Raw genomic sequence first — 15,932 nt, forward strand, 5'->3', positions numbered from 1 at the left:
AGGTTTTTCACAAGTTCCAGGAATTGACTACGATGAGACTTTCTCTCCCGTGGCGATGCTTAAGTCCGTCAGAATCATGTTAGCAATAGCTGCATTTTTCGATTATGAAATCTGGCAGATGGATGTCAAAACGGCGTTCCTTAACGGTTTCCTTAAGGAAGAGTTGTATATGATGCAGCCCGAAGGTTTTGTCGATCCTAAAAATGCTGACAAAGTGTGCAAGCTCCAGCGATCCATTTATGGACTGGTGCAAGCATCTCGGATCTGGAACAAACGTTTTGATGAGGTGATCAAAGCATTTGGGTTTATACAAGTGGTTGGAGAATCTTGTATTTACAAGAAAGTGAGTGGGAGCTCTGTGGCGTTTCTAATATTGTATGTAGATGACATATTACTGATTGGAAACAACGTAGAGCTTTTGGAGAGCATAAAAGGTTACTTGAATAAAAGTTTCTCTATGAAGGACCTAGGAGAAGCTGCTTACATTCTAGGCATTAAGATCTATAGGGATAGATCAAAACGCCTGATAGGACTTTCACAAAGCACATACCTTGATAAAGTTTTGAAGAGGTTCAAAATGGAACAGTCCAAGAAAGGGTTCTTGCCAGTGTTACAAGGTACAAGATTGAGTAACACTCAGTGCCCAGCAACTGATGAAGATAGAGAGCATATGCGCCCCGTCCCCTATGCTTCAGCCATAGGTTCTATCATGTATGCGATGCTGTGCACTAGACCGGATGTTAGCCTGGCCATAAGTATGGCAGGTAGGTTCCAGAGTAATCCAGGAGTGGATCACTGTACAGCGGTCAAGAATATCCTGAAGTACCTGAAAAGGACTAAGGAGATGTTTCTCGTGTATGGAGGTGACGAAGAGCTCACCGTAAAAGGTTACGTCGATGCGAGCTTTGACACAGATCCGGACGACTCTAAGTCGCAAACCGGATACGTGTTTATTCTTAATAGGGGTGCAGTAAGCTGGTGCAGTTCCAAGCAAAGCGTCGTAGCAGATTCTACATGTGAAGCGGAGTACATGGCTGCCTCGGAGGCGGCTAAGGAGGGTGCCTGGATGAAGCAGTTCATGACGGATCTTGGAGTGGTGCCAAGTGCACTGGATCCAATAACCTTGTTCTGTGACAACACTGGTGCCATTGCCTTAGCAAAGGAGCCCAGGTTTCACAAGAAGACCAGACACATCAAACGACGTTTCAACCTCATCCGCGACTACGTCGAGGAGGAGGACGTAAATATATGCAAAGTGCACACGGATCTGAATGTAGCAGACCCGCTGACTAAACCTCTTCCACGGCCAAAACATGATCGACACCAGAACTGTATGGGTGTTAGATTTATTACAATGTAATTCACATGGTGATGTGAGGGCTAGATTATTGACTCTAGTGCAAGTGGGAGACTGTTGGAATTATGCCCTAGAGGCAATAATAAATGTATAGTTATTATTATAATTCCTGTATCAAGATAATAGTTTATTATCCATGCTATAATTGTATTGAATGAAGACTCATTTACATGTGTGGATACATAGACAAAACACCGTCCCTAGCATGACTCTAGTTGGCTAGCCAGTTGATCGATGATAGTCAGTGTCTTCTGATTATAAACAAGGTGTTGTTGCTTGATAACTGGATCACGTCATTGGGAGAATCACGAGATGGACTAGACCCAAACTAATAGACATAGCATGTTGATCGTGTCATTTTGTTGCCACTATTTTCTGCGTGTCAAGTATTTATTCCTATGACCATGAGATCATATAACTCACTGACACCGGAGGAATGCTTTGTGTGTATCAAACGTCGCAACGTAACTGGGTGACTATAAAGATGCTCTACAGGTATCTCCGAAGGTGTTAGTTGAGTTAGTATGGATCAAGACTGGGATTTGTCACTTCGTATGACGGAGAGGTATCTCGGGGCCCACTCGGTAATACAACATCACACATAAGCCTTGCAAGCAATGTAACTTAATGTAAGTTGCGGGATCTTGTATTACGGAACGAGTAAAGAGACTTGCCGGTAAACGAGATTGAAATAGGTATACGGATACTGACGATCGAATCTCGGGCAAGTAACATACCGAAGGACAAAGGGAATGACATACGGGATTATACGAATCCTTGGCACTGAGGTTCAAACGATAAGATCTTCGTAGAATATGTAGGATCCAATATGGGCATCCAGGTCCCGCTATTGGATATTGACCGAGGAGTCTCTCGGGTCATGTCTACATAGTTCTCGAACCCGCAGGGTCTGCACACTTAAGGTTCGACGTTGTTTTATGTGTATTTGAGTTATATGGTTGGTTACCGAATGTTGTTCGGAGTCCCGGATGAGATCACGGACGTCATGAGGGTTTCCGGAATGGTCCGGAAACGAAGATTGATATATAGGATGACCTCATTTGATTACCGGAAGGTTTTCGGAGTTACCGGGAATGTACCGGGAATGACGAATGGGTTCCGAGAGTTCACCGGGGGGGGGGGGGCAACCCACCCCGGGGAAGCCCATAGGCTTTGGGGAGACACACCAGGCCCTAGTGGGCTGGTGGGACAGCCCCAAGGGGGCCTATGCGCCAAGAAAAAGAAATCAAAGGAAAAGAAAAAAAAAGAGGGAGGAAGTGGGAAGGGAGGGGGACTCCTCCCACCAAACCAAGTCCAACTCGGTTTGGGGGGGGGGAGTCCTCCCCCCCTTGGCTCGGCCGACCCCTTGAGGGTCCCTTGGACCCCAAGGCAAGGTCCCCCTCCCTCCTCCTATATATATGGAGCTTTTAGGGCAGATTTGGGACGACTTTCTCACGGCTGCCCGACCACATACCTCCATAGTTTTTCCTCTAGATCGTGTTTCTGCGGAGCTCGGGCGGAGCCCTGCTGAGACAAGGTTATCACCAACCTCCGGAGCGCCGTCACGCTGCCGGAGAACTCTTCTACCTCTCCGTCTCTCTTGCTGGATCAAGAAGGCCGAGATCATCGTCGAGCTGTACGTGTGCTGAACGCGGAGGTGCCGTCCGTTCGGTACTAGATCGTGGGACTGATCGCGGGATTGTTCGCGGGGCGGATCGAGGGACGTGAGGACGTTCCACTACATCAACCGCGTTCTCTAACGCTTCTGTTGTACGATCTACAAGGGTACGTAGATGACTCATCCCCTCTCGTAGATGGACATCACCATGATAGGTCTTCGTGCGCGTAGGAAAATTTTTGTTTCCCATGCGGCGTTCCCCGACACTGGCATCATAATGAACTTCCGCTTCATGCACAACCAAGGAGGAAGGTTGTAGATACATAGAGTAACGGTCCAGGTGTTGTGACTACAACTCTGCTCCCCAAAAGGATTCATGCCATCTGTACTCAGACCTAACCATAAGTTCCTTGCGTCAGCTGCAAATCTCGGGAACTCTCTCTCGATTTTTCTCCACTGCCGACCATCGGCGGTGTGCCTCAACTTATCGTATTTCATACGATCTTCCATGTGCCATCGCAACAACTTCGCATGATCTTTATTTCTGAACAGACGTTTCAACCGTGGTATTGTAGGAGCATACCACATCACCTTGGCAGGAACCCTCTTCCTAGGTGGCTCGCCCTCAATATCACCTGGGTCATCTTTTCTGATCTTATACCGCAATGCAGTGCATACCGGGCATTTATCCATATTCTCGTACTTCTCACCGCGGTAGAGGATGTAGTCATTAGGGCATGCATGTATCTTCTGCGTGTCTAATCCTAGAGGGCAGACAAGCTTCTTTGCTTCGTACGTGTTGGCGGGCAATTCGTTCTTTCTTGGAAGCATCTTTTTCATCAGTACCAACAACTTTTCGAATGACGAGTCAGTCACACCGGTCTCTGCCTTCCACTTCAGCAATTCCAGTGTGCTACCCAGCTTCTTCTGGCCATCTTCACAAGTTGGGTACAACAATTTGTTGTGGTCCTGTAGCATCTGCTCGAACTGCAACATCTCCTTTTCTGTGTCGCAACCTCGCCGTGCATCAGAAATGACCCGGCCAAGATCATCAGTGGGCTCATCTGGTTCCCGTTCTTCATCCTGATCTTCTTCTTCATTGTCTTCCATTGCGGTATCAGCATACTCAGGGAACATAGATCGGTAGTTGTCATCATCGTTCTCTTCTTCTTCATCGTCGTCTTCCATCATAACCCCTCTTTCTCCGTGCTTGGTCCAAACATTATAGCCCGACATAAAACCGGACCGAAGCAGGTGGTTCTGAATGACTCTTGAGGAAGTGTAATCCTTCTCATTCCGACATTCAACACAAGGACAAAACATAAAGCCACCACCATGCTTGTTCGCTTCGGCTGCATCTCGAAAAGAATGCACGCCTTCTCTGTAAGCGGCTGTGCGTCGATCACCGTACATCCATGGATGGCTCATCTGCGTTATACGATAGTATATCAAATACAATCACGATCCTAAAAATTAGTACTGCATGGTCTAAACGAGGAAATATAGTTGCTAACCTTTTAGAATAAGTAGAAATAAAGAGGAAGAGGTTTAAGCGTGGCTCAGACATCTCATATCGTAGTTGTGTTCGGTGAACTGAAGCGGCATCGCTCTAACACACATTTCAACAAACACCTCTAGTGCATAAAAAAAATGGAGAGCTAGCACACACCCACACTCTTCCATCCAAGAAAAATGCAAAGAAGAGGGGAGAGGGGGTGTGCTGTATATAGGCAGAGGACTTTAGTCCCAGTTTGAGACACAAACTGGGACTAAAGGTGGTGCACATGCGGGCTGCGCACCGCGTAGCCCTTTAGTCCCGGTTTGAGACACAAAGCGGGACTAAAGGCTCCTTACGGGCCGGGACCAAAGCCTCGTGGGCGGCATTGCGATTTGGGGCGACGTGGCCGGGCCTTTAGTCCCGGCCCAGAGGGAGGCCGGGACAAAAGGGTCCAGGCCAAAGGCCCGTTTTCCACTAGTGGCACACATACATATTCTATCCCTATGAGCACCTCCGAGAGATATAGCGGGCATATCATCTTGAAATTTACGAAGTCATCATAGGAACCTCGTCATTGACGGAATCATCTCCTCACACTGAACGCACATTGCCGAAATTCCTGAAACAAATTTAGGAATAAATGCAAGTACCAGTATATAAACCTTGATGGACTGGGATAGCACAGTCCCTCTAACTATTCAACCATAGATTGATTGGTTCGTACCGTTTTTGGTAATTTCCTCTACCCCTCTCAGCGTCTATAGTTCCCTTAAAAGAAGAGAATAAGAAAAGAAAAAGAAGACTCTCCTCTAAAGAAGAGAAGAAGAAAAGATGAAAAGAAAAGCTGACAAAGCAACGACGTTATCTGTAACTGCACGCAAGGAACCATGCTAGTGCTAGCGTTGGAAGAAAACAAAGCAACAACACATTCACGGGGCGATGCCAAAGCATATGTGTGCTCTCTCTTGCAACACATTCCGTCCCCGAGTATATCGATCCATGACCGAGTGAAATTATCTTCTGTTTCGAGAGCAAGATGATTTGAGTGAAATTATCTTTATCAAGAAAGCTGTCAATTTCTCAGCAAGTCTTGTCCGTTCCTCCTCGACTTTATTTGCCTCGTGGATTTACAGGTACTGCAATTGCATCTTGTGAATAAACATATAGTGGATAAGCTTGTTTTGTGGACTGTTAGATCAGGAATTAATGTAAGCATCTGGTTTTGTAGGGTGTGGAGAAATCAGCATCCGATGGTTTTCTGCTGCCGGTGGTCTTAGTTTTCTGTGGAGAAGTTCGATATGTCTAATGATGTGGATCTGGTTTGTACCTCTCTTCTCCTTAATTTCCTGAGAATTCCTCGTCTCCTTGTTGTTAGTTTACAGTTATGTTCGAAACTTGTTTTTTTTAGCAAGTGCATCATTTACATCCGTTATCTTAAATCAGCCTGCTCTTTCTCAGTTTCTGTAGCACCACGAAAGAAAAAGGTTACAGTAGACACCACCTTGAGACAAAGCACGTTAGACAAGCCCACTTCTCCTCCCGTGCCGCCTCCTGCGTGGTAGCACAAACATCGATCACTTAAGCACCACCTTGAGCCACTTTGTTGGAGCAAACATCACTTAAGCAATCACAAACTTCTCCTCCCGAGTCGCCTTCCGCGTGGCTGCTGGGAGGCCCCCAGATCCAGCCGGCCGTGTTGGAGCAAATAAGCCGCGGCTGTGCGAAGGCGTGTGTGCGCCGTTGCGTTGCGTCAGGGGGTGCGTGTGCGTGCGTGTGTGAGTCTGTTGACGACAGAGTAGGAGGAGTGAACGCGTCCACGCGTGGGTTACGGCCGCGGCGATCGCGTACGTGCACGAGCCGGAACATGCGGGACGTGGGCTGGCGAGTGGGGAGTGCGTGTGGTAGCGCGGCCTGGAATGTCAGTGCACACGGGTATAACACCCCCTCTCCTCCTCTGGATGTTGCCGGGGCAATTGAGTCTGTGCTCAAGTGTTATACAGAAAAGGCTGTCCGAGCGGCGAGGTGTTTGTGCGCCTGGAAAATTTCTGTGTCTCTCATCTTTTACTTCCACCTTGTCTCCGACGATCACGGGCCTGCGGCAGTTCCATTTTTCGGCTTACAGGCCGGACTCCCCCTCTCCTCCTCCTCCTCCCTCGCCGCTGCCCAAAGGCGCGTCCAGGTAAAGCCTTGCCGTCACCAACGGCGGCCTGGACTCGGGTTCATCTTGGTCGTGTGGATCTGGCGCGGGCAGGCGCTCCCTGGCCGAAGGGTGGCGTCGTACCGAGCGTCATGGCCGGTGGTGGCGATGCTCTGTCGATTCCGTTCCTCCGCGGCAGGCGGCTTCGTGTTTTGGTGCGTGACGGTTGCCCGCGTGACTGTGGTGTGACCGGATCACTCGGCGGTGGGGCGGCCGGATCTGCGCCCTGGTGTGGGTCTTGGTCCTTGAATTGCGGTCAGCGCGGTTGTTGGTGCGACACGTCGGTAGCTGGGTGGATCCGCCGGGATTCTACCCTTGTCTGGTCTATGACAGCGCGGGCAACTACGGGGAAAACCATGGATCTGCTTGGGATCGAGCGATGGTGGTGCTTTTGCATCGTAGTCCCCCTTCAAGGCATCATTTTGGAGTTTTCTCCGGTTGAAGGAAACAACAACGCCGATGTCGCATGACTGGTGGCACAACTACTGATGAAGATTGCGCCGACTACGGTCATGGCGGACGATGGGATTCCTTACCTTGTCGAGGATTCGTCGTTACAGTTTCCGTCATCGGGATCTAGGATGCTTTGCGGAAACCCTAGACCTTGGTCTCCTGGATTAGATGATGATGGTGTTGGGTATCTCTTTTCCTCCTGGGGGCATCGTTTTGGAGCAAGTAATGGCTGGAGGTGACTAGAGGTGGAGCGGTATTACATCTATAGCGAGGCCGATGGCGAATCATGGCGGCATGGCACTATGAAGTTTTGGCAACAGGCCCGTGTGTATCATCACGTGCATGATGGTGGCGTTGTTTGACGTTGTGGTTGCATCGACGGCAGGTCAGACAAGGTCGATGCTTCTGTTCCTGTTCTGGAGAAAGGTCGGAGGAAGATGGTGGCGACAAACTGAACGTGAATGGTCTGGGTCATCCGGCTATATGTGTTAGGGTTTGGTGTGATGCCTGTTTGGTATTAGGCACGGATATTCGGCACACTGTCATCAAGGGGATAGGAGTAGCAACATGTGTTGCCTACAGGGCGGCTTCAAGCTAACTGATGTATTACTTCCTATGGTGCTTGTGAATAATTAATAAAATAACTGCATGCACATCCATCGTCGATATGTAGAGATCGGGGTTATATCCTCCTTTTCCAAAAAAAACTAAGCAATCACATGATTATAAATATAGTTATCTGAGCTGGTCCTCAGGATGGTCTCTCAACTAAGCAAAGTATCCTTTGTTGGTATCCGGAGAGTGATTTTTGTGCACCCACGCATATTGCACCCCTGGTGCACCCATGATAAAAAACAAAGCAAAACATTTCATCAATATCTGAAACACTGTGGATGTGATTATGGTCAAATGTCTTAAACACTTATAAATTTTGGTGGAAAAATGACATCCGAGGATCTGAAAACATGTGAACAGTATCATGGGTGGAAAGCATCATTTTTATTTTGTTTTGTATGAAGATCATTTGATGTTTTTTGGTGACCAAACTTTGGATATTTCTAATTCTGGTAGAAGTGATTTCTCGACAAGTCTTCACAATCGTCTTTCTGGCGGAATAGATTTCACATGGATTTCGTGTCCGCACCGGGCCGTTATGGAGGCATATTATTTCGCGTGAATGCATCGACTATGGATGTGTAGGCTAGCTCAGAATTATCATATTAAACTCCATATCTGAAACAAAGCCGACAACTTCACATGGATTCTCGTCGAGGTGTATGTTACACCCTATTATGAGTTCAAGCGGACTTTCTTCGTGAGTTGGTTAATCTGGAGAAATATAACCATTCTCCTATTCTAATAGGTGGTGATTTTAATTTGCTAATATTTCCAAACGATAAAAGTCAAGGTAGTTAATCGTCGGCCTTTGCTATTCAACGTTGTTATTGACAATCTTGATATGCGAGAATTCTCCATGATTGGAAGACCATTCACTTGGGCGAACACTCTTCAGGAACCGGCATATGAGAAATTATATCGTGTGTTAATGGATACCGAATGGGATTCAAAATTGCCTTTAGTTTCCGTTTGTGTATTACCTCATGTCGACGATCTATCACACCATGGCCCCATCCTTCTAACCATTGATTTGACCCGATTGTAGAGTAGGTGCAAGTTCAAATTCGAACATGGCTACTCCGCGATGGCTTTCATGATATGGTTAAGCAGGAGGTTTGGGGGAAACATTTGCCAAGCTTACTCCAATACACAAAGTGAATTTTAAAATTCGTGCAATAGATAAATTCCTTGGAGGTTGGGCTAGGCATACTACGTCTATCCTAAAAAAAGGGATGTTTCGCCTCACGTCTATTATTGACAAGTTAGAAGCTTTGGCTGAAGTTTGATCGCTATTTGAACATGAAATTAAGATTAAGAGTCAGTCAAATTCACATATAGCTCAAATTCTTAGAGAACATTAGGTCACATCTCACCAGCATTTATATTCAAAGGCGATTCGAATACTAAATACTTCCATGGTGTAGCCAATGGCAGACACCAAAAGAAACTGATTCATTCTCTTATACAATATGAGGGTATGATTGAAGGTCATGAGAAACATAAACCTTATAACAACTCCTTACTCGGAGGAGGATGTGAAGAAGGTGGTTTCCCTACTGGAACACAACAAGGTCCATGGTCCGGATGGTCTTCCAATTGAGTTCTATCACAACTTCTGGGAGCTAATTAAACCGGACCTTCTAGAGTTGTATGGCCACCTCCATGTTGGACAACAAGAATTATTTTACCTAAACTTTGGTGAGATAATTTTATTACCTAAGGTTAATGGGGTTGTTAGGATACTACAAAATAGACATGTATGCTTCCTTAATGTTTGTTTCAAAATATTTATAAAAGTTGCCATGAATAGGCTTAATTTGGTGGCTGACCATGTGGTGCACCCTTCCCAGACTACTTTCATGCAAGGTAGAAATATCCTAGATGGGATGATAATCGTACACGAAATAGTGCACGAACTACATAGAAAAACTACATAGAAAAATTTGAATGGGGTACTCCTCCAAATTTATTTTAGGAAAGCTTATGATAAAGTGAGGTGCTTTTTTCTTCAACAGACTCTCGAAATGGAAGGCTTATCTATAAAGTGACTCGCTCTGATCCATAGTTTAGTTTCAGAAGGTAGTGTGGCCTTTAAAGTCAATGATGACGTTAACAGCTACGTCCAAACGAAGAAACGATTGAGGCAAGGTGACTCATTAACAGCCATGCTATTTAACATAGTGGCCGATATGTTGAGCGTCAAAGCTTGATGGTTAAATTGATGGGGTAGTTAATCATCTTGTTAAGAGTGGAATTTCTATCCCTTTATATACCGACGATACAATTCTCTTTGGATCATGACCTAGAGAAAGTGAGGAATCTGAAATTAATTTCATCGCCCTTCGAACACCTCTCAGGTCTTAAGTAAACTTCTGTATAAGAGAATTATTTAGTTTTGCTGAGGCCAGATCACTACTAGGAGACACTATAGTAGTAGAGCGGCCAAAAGACATACCAGTAGCGCGGCACGCGCGGGGTGCCGCGCTACTGCTAGCTCGCTACAGCTAACTTTTACCAGTAGCGCAGGTTGCCCCGCGCTAGTAATATGTAGATAGCAGTAGTGTGGGTCATGGAACCGCGCTACTGATAATAGCTGTTTCGGGCCCACTTGAGGAGCGCTACTTATAAGAGCTCGTTGCTGCTAAAGCATGACCCGCGCTACTGTTATTAATTTTAATTTTTTTGGCAGCCCATTTCCTTGTTGTATTTGAACAGGTTTTATACAATAGTCTCATAAAATTTAATCATACACATACAAATCTAATCATATCATACACATACAAATAATCTCAGAAAATCATGTCATCATCATAATCTCAGAAAATGTCTCAAATACTTGCAGCTACATTGTCATCCATCTAAACAGTAATATAAAAGAGAAGAGTTATCATTATGAGTGAGAGTGGAACTATGTTGTACATGAGGCGGCGGTTCTGGTCCTCTCTCGCGCTAGCGTCCACCTGAAATAACTATATTCTACTTCTTGTCTGCTATTAAACCCTTTATAGCTGCCATTTGAGAACCCATTCACTTGAGTCTAACACTCGGGCCACTCGCCGTACACTCCCGAAACATTCCCTATGTACAGACATAACACTTCTTCGGCATGAAGGATCTATGTACCTGTTAGAGATGCATCTTCATCAAGGAAATCAACAAAAATATGCAACATAATATAATTGAGCAACACAAAAAGAAAGGGTGTTACGAAATAAATGCAACATATAGTAAACATAATTAATGAACGCAGGTTCATCGTGTCCAAACTAATTAACTAGATGTACATAGATCATCGTGTACCCAAACTAACAAACTATATAGTGCTACCCAGGTTTGGCAGGGACTGTTGACTAGTTTCATCGCTACATAAAGTATGAGTTCAAACGATACATCATGCATCATCATCGGCATCGTCAATCGTTACTGGAGGTTCTCTCCATCTAGATCATCGAGGATGCACCTAAGCTTATTGAACGGCCTCAGGTCCTGACGTTGTATGCCTATGCGGGTTCGGACGTCAGCTTGCGATATAGGTCCGTGCTGGAACAACCCCTTCTCTTCGACAACTTCTTTCATGATGATCGTTGCTACGTTCCTCTGGATGCGAAAGAAGTCATCTCCGAGTTTATAATCCGGTTCTTCTTCTAAGGATTCTGCCCATTTTCGGATAGGATCATCGTTTCTGATTTTCATGCCAAGCTGTTGGTGATCCCTTCTAAACTCCATAATGAGATGGATGAGGTAGCATCCATCGTTCCTGCTTGATGTTGGTTGATGCATGCAAGAGGCGGTAGTTTTATCCGAGAAACCCGACCTGCTCTTCCATTGTTTCCTAATCTTGAGGTGGCCATCCCTCAGGCTGAACCCGTGGAGAGCATCATCGAGAATATCCATTATGTGTGTAGTCCTTCTTCTCGTAGTTTCAGTACGTGTCAAAATACACCGTGTGGGAGACTCGCGGGAAAAAAATGATAAGGATGGCGCGCACGTTGCTACGGCAAAAAGAAAGCACCTCAAATTACGGTTCATATGAACGAGAAGCAATGATTGAAATGTACAAAAGGGTTGTCCGACAACGACTTAAATTTGATGAAGTTTTCGATGTAGGTCCTAGGAGTTTTACGCTCATAGTCGTCGAAAATCAAGGACTCGTGCATGTAGTATGAATTCACCATATAGATTTGCAGGATTTTGTTCTCTCCTCACGACCAAGCTCATATGTACCACAATAAAGCGGACGATTGTAAAATCGAGCCGCCTCGTAAGAATTATGATAAAGATATCGTCAACCCGCAAGAAGAACACCTCGGTTGGCAGTGTGTCGATGTAGAACTTTACTTGATGCACACGAACCGCGTATAGCAGATATCCTGAATCCTACGAGGCGAGAAGACTTATCTTAGTCGAGAACATTTGGTCGTGCAGTTTCCTGTGATCCCCTGATATGCCCTTCAACGACCGTGAAACATCGCCACACCTTTGATCGTTACACGGTCTTCACAATTGGTAGGCGGAGCCAGCTGACTGCTAGAAGCTTTGGCAGCTGCTTTGGCATTGACAGCCGCGTACTCTTTTACTAGGCCGGAACTCCTGGATTTTTATTTTAGTTATTAACTTTCAGCCGATGAATTTCAGACAATGCAAGCGATAAGCTCAAAAGGCAATAGTGCATACGGCTGTTAATACCATCGGGAATCAACGAATTTGCCTGCGTATTTGGTCCGTCAGGCAATCCCCAGTAATAGATTAATTCCAATTTAGTTAGAGCATCTTTAACAGACGTGTGAAGTCGCGGCGCGTAAAAATAAATATAGTACAACACACGTAACAGCCGTTTTTTCATGGAAGTAGACAGGTGCTTCATCAAGCGCTATAAATTTTTAACGTGCGAGCGTGTCGCTTTAGAAGATGCTGTAAAATAAAACGCGTCGCTCAAACAACACATACAAGATGATCTTAAACTTTTAAAATAGGCAAAGTTTGCACAAACAAAATTAAACCGCAAGCAAGTTCATGACAAACAAGTTCACACAAACGATAGAAAAGCCGCACTGCAAAAAAAGATAGAAAATCGGCGGCTAAAAACTACTCCTCGTCGTCCTCCTCTGACTCGGTGGTGTCCTTCGACTCTGACGTCGTAATGAATGCGTCATTCCACCGTTCATCATCATCGTTCTAGGTCGACGCTTCTTTAAGCTCCATGTTGAAGAGTGCGACCTCCTTCCACGTACAATTGTCCTTGTAATAAGCGGCTCGCTCCGCCCTCCTATCCACGTAGAATTCACGCTCGTTGATGACGTCCTCCGGGAAGCGTTGGCGCCACACCGCTCGGGGCCCACTCGATAAATACAACATCACAACAAGCCTTGCAAGCATTGTGATTAAAGAGTTAGCCACGGGATTTTTTATTATCGGATGAGCAAAGAGACTTGTCGGTAATGATATTCAAATAGGTATAGTGATACCGACGATCGAATGTCGGGCAAGTAACATACCAAAGGACAAAGAAAATGTTATACAGGATTAACTAAATCCTTGACATAGAGGTTCAACCGATTAAGATCTTCATAGAATATGTAGGATTCAATATGAAAATCCATGTCCCGCTATTGGATATTAGCCGGAGAGTGTCTCTGTCATGTCTACATAATTCTCGAACCCGCAGGGACTACACACTTAAGGTTTGGTGACGTTTTGGTATAGTTGAATTATTGATGTTGGTAACCCAGTGTTGTTCCAAGTCCCGAATGAGATCTCGAACGTCACGAGGAGTTTCGGAATGTTCCGGAGACGAAGATAGATATATGGGATGTATCAATTTGGCTTTCGAGAGGATTTCATGCATTACCGGTAAAGTACCGGGAGTCCTGAATGGGTTTCGGAGTTCCACCGGGAGGGCCCTCCCACTCAGGAGGAGACCAAACAGGCCCAAGGGTTGCGCACTACCCCCTGCTGGGCTGGTTTGCCAGCCCAAGAGGGCCTATTCGGCCGAAGTGGAGAATGATACAGAGGTGGGGCCAAACCGAATAGGGAGAGGAGTTGTCCTCCAAACCGAATTGGAGGAGGACTCCTCCCTCCTCCTTCCGCCGGCAGAACCCTAGGGCAAGTCCCTAGGGTGCAACCCCTCCTCCCCTGCTATATATAGTGGAGGGTAGAGAGGCCTTTTGCACCACAAGCTAAGGCGCAACTCTCTCTCCCTCCACCACCTCGTGACACCCCGTAGTTATTTCGGTACGGCACACCGAAGCCCTGCCGAAGTAGCTCCACCATCATCACAATTACTTCGTCGTGCTGCCGGAGAATTCAGCTACCTCTTCATGTCTCTTGGTGGATTAAGAAGGCCGAGATCGTCATCGAGTTGTACGTGTGCTGAACGTGGAGGTGTCGTCCATTCGGTGCTAAATCATGATTGGATCGTGGTACGGCTTGCGATTTGGATCGCAAAGACGTTCGACTACATCATACGCGTTTCTTAACGCTTTCCGCTTAGCGATCTACAATGGTATGTGAATTCTCCCCTCTCGTAGATGGTCGTCACCATGGATAGATCTTATAGGAATTTTTTTGTTTCCCATGCAACGTTCCTGAACAAACGCCTTCTAACTAAAGATGCCTTTTATTCAGTTCCCTCATCATTAATTTAAACATTAGTAAACGAGGAATCAATAGAATAAACACCAATCATTTTAATTTCTTCATCATTTTTTTTGTGAAAGCAATCGAGAGACGCTCTTTCTAAAAATTTTCTTTTAGCTCTAAGCATAGCGATTCTTTTCTTACTTTCATCTATGGAAATATAGAGCTTTAATAAAGAAAGAAGAATAAGAAGAAGAGAAGAAGAAGAAGAGAAGAAGGAGAAGGAGGAGGAGGACGAGGAGGAGAAGGCCAAGGACCTTCTAGTCCTTCTCCTCCTCCTCCTTCTCCTCCTTCTTCTTGATTTCTCCTTCTTCTCCTCCTCCTCCTCTTTCTTCTCCTCTTTCATATTATCCTTGCTTCAATTAACCCAACAATGACATAATTAGCCCATTTAGCTCCAAAATGCCATAATAAGCTCAAAATGGCATAAGAACCTTGGTTAGCTCATTAATATTATATACTTAGCTTGTTTTCCTCTAAAATGACATAATTAGCCCGTTAGCTCAAAAGAGACATAATTAGCTAATTTAGCTCCAACAAATGATATATAGTTCACCACACATATATACTTAGCTTGTTTTCTGCTAAAAATGACATAATTAGCTGAAAAACATCATATTTTGTTCTTCTTCTAACTTTCTTATTCACATTTTTGCAGATTGGATATACTACATGCATGGAAGCTGGCATTCATGGAGTTGAACAATGTCGATGGATGAACTTTATATGTATATCATATAGTTTTCATTTGAGTTGATGAACAATGTCGAACTATATGTATATGTATATATGGATAAACAGTGCAATACTTGGTATGTTTGTTCTTTGGATATATGGGGATGCACATTGGTGAATCATATATGTGTGGTGAATTATAGATATGTGTGGTGAATTATATATATGTGTTGGCAAGTATATGTGTGGTGAACTATATATCATATATGTGTGGTGAATTATATAAATATGCTGTCAAATATATATATACATATATATATATATATATGTGATGTGAAATAATATAAAACAAAGAAAACAAGAACTATATGGGCTCTTTGCCGTCTGCCAGCTGATGGCAAAGACCTGTGCCATCAGCTGGCAGACGGCAAAGGTGCCACATGGCACCCAGCTGTGCATCCTGGGGTGTCTATGTAGTCTCTTCGCCGTCAGCCTCCAGGGTGGGCAGACATCAAAGAAGAGGGAACAGAGGAGGGGGGAGGAGGAGGCAGATGGCAAAGAGTGGAGAGAGGGGGAGGGGAGGAGCAGGCAGACGGCAAAGATGGACGGGGAGGAAGACGACAAAGATGGAGGGGGAGGGGAGGGGAGGAGAAGGCAGACGTCAAAGATGGACGGGGAGGCAGACGGCAAAGATGGAGGGGGAGGCAGACGGCAAAGCCTCCGTTAACCCCTAACGGAGGCAATGCCTGTCGGCTGCCGTCTTGAGCACTTTGCCGACTACTCAAAATATCAATTTCTTCAATATAATTAACTTTTTTACTAGTAGGAGCTCTTTCAGTATGCCATTGAGAATAATTGGCCATAATATTATCAACCAATT

At 45.2% G+C, this 15,932-nt stretch overlaps 1 long non-coding RNA gene across 1 annotated transcript; it reads left to right on the top strand.

The window, feature by feature from the left end:
• Nucleotides 1–5,389: 5,389 nt before the first annotated feature.
• Nucleotides 5,390–15,075, top strand: LOC123404382. Its single transcript, XR_006611766.1, has 3 exons — nt 5,390–5,606; nt 5,702–5,792; nt 15,036–15,075. It is a non-coding gene; the product is annotated as an uncharacterized LOC123404382 (long non-coding RNA).
• The last annotated feature ends 857 nt before the right edge of the window (nt 15,076–15,932 follow it).

This window comes from Hordeum vulgare, chromosome 6H, assembly GCF_904849725.1.
Source record: "Hordeum vulgare subsp. vulgare chromosome 6H, MorexV3_pseudomolecules_assembly, whole genome shotgun sequence".
In the NCBI taxonomy this organism is placed as follows: Eukaryota; Viridiplantae; Streptophyta; class Magnoliopsida; order Poales; family Poaceae; genus Hordeum; species Hordeum vulgare.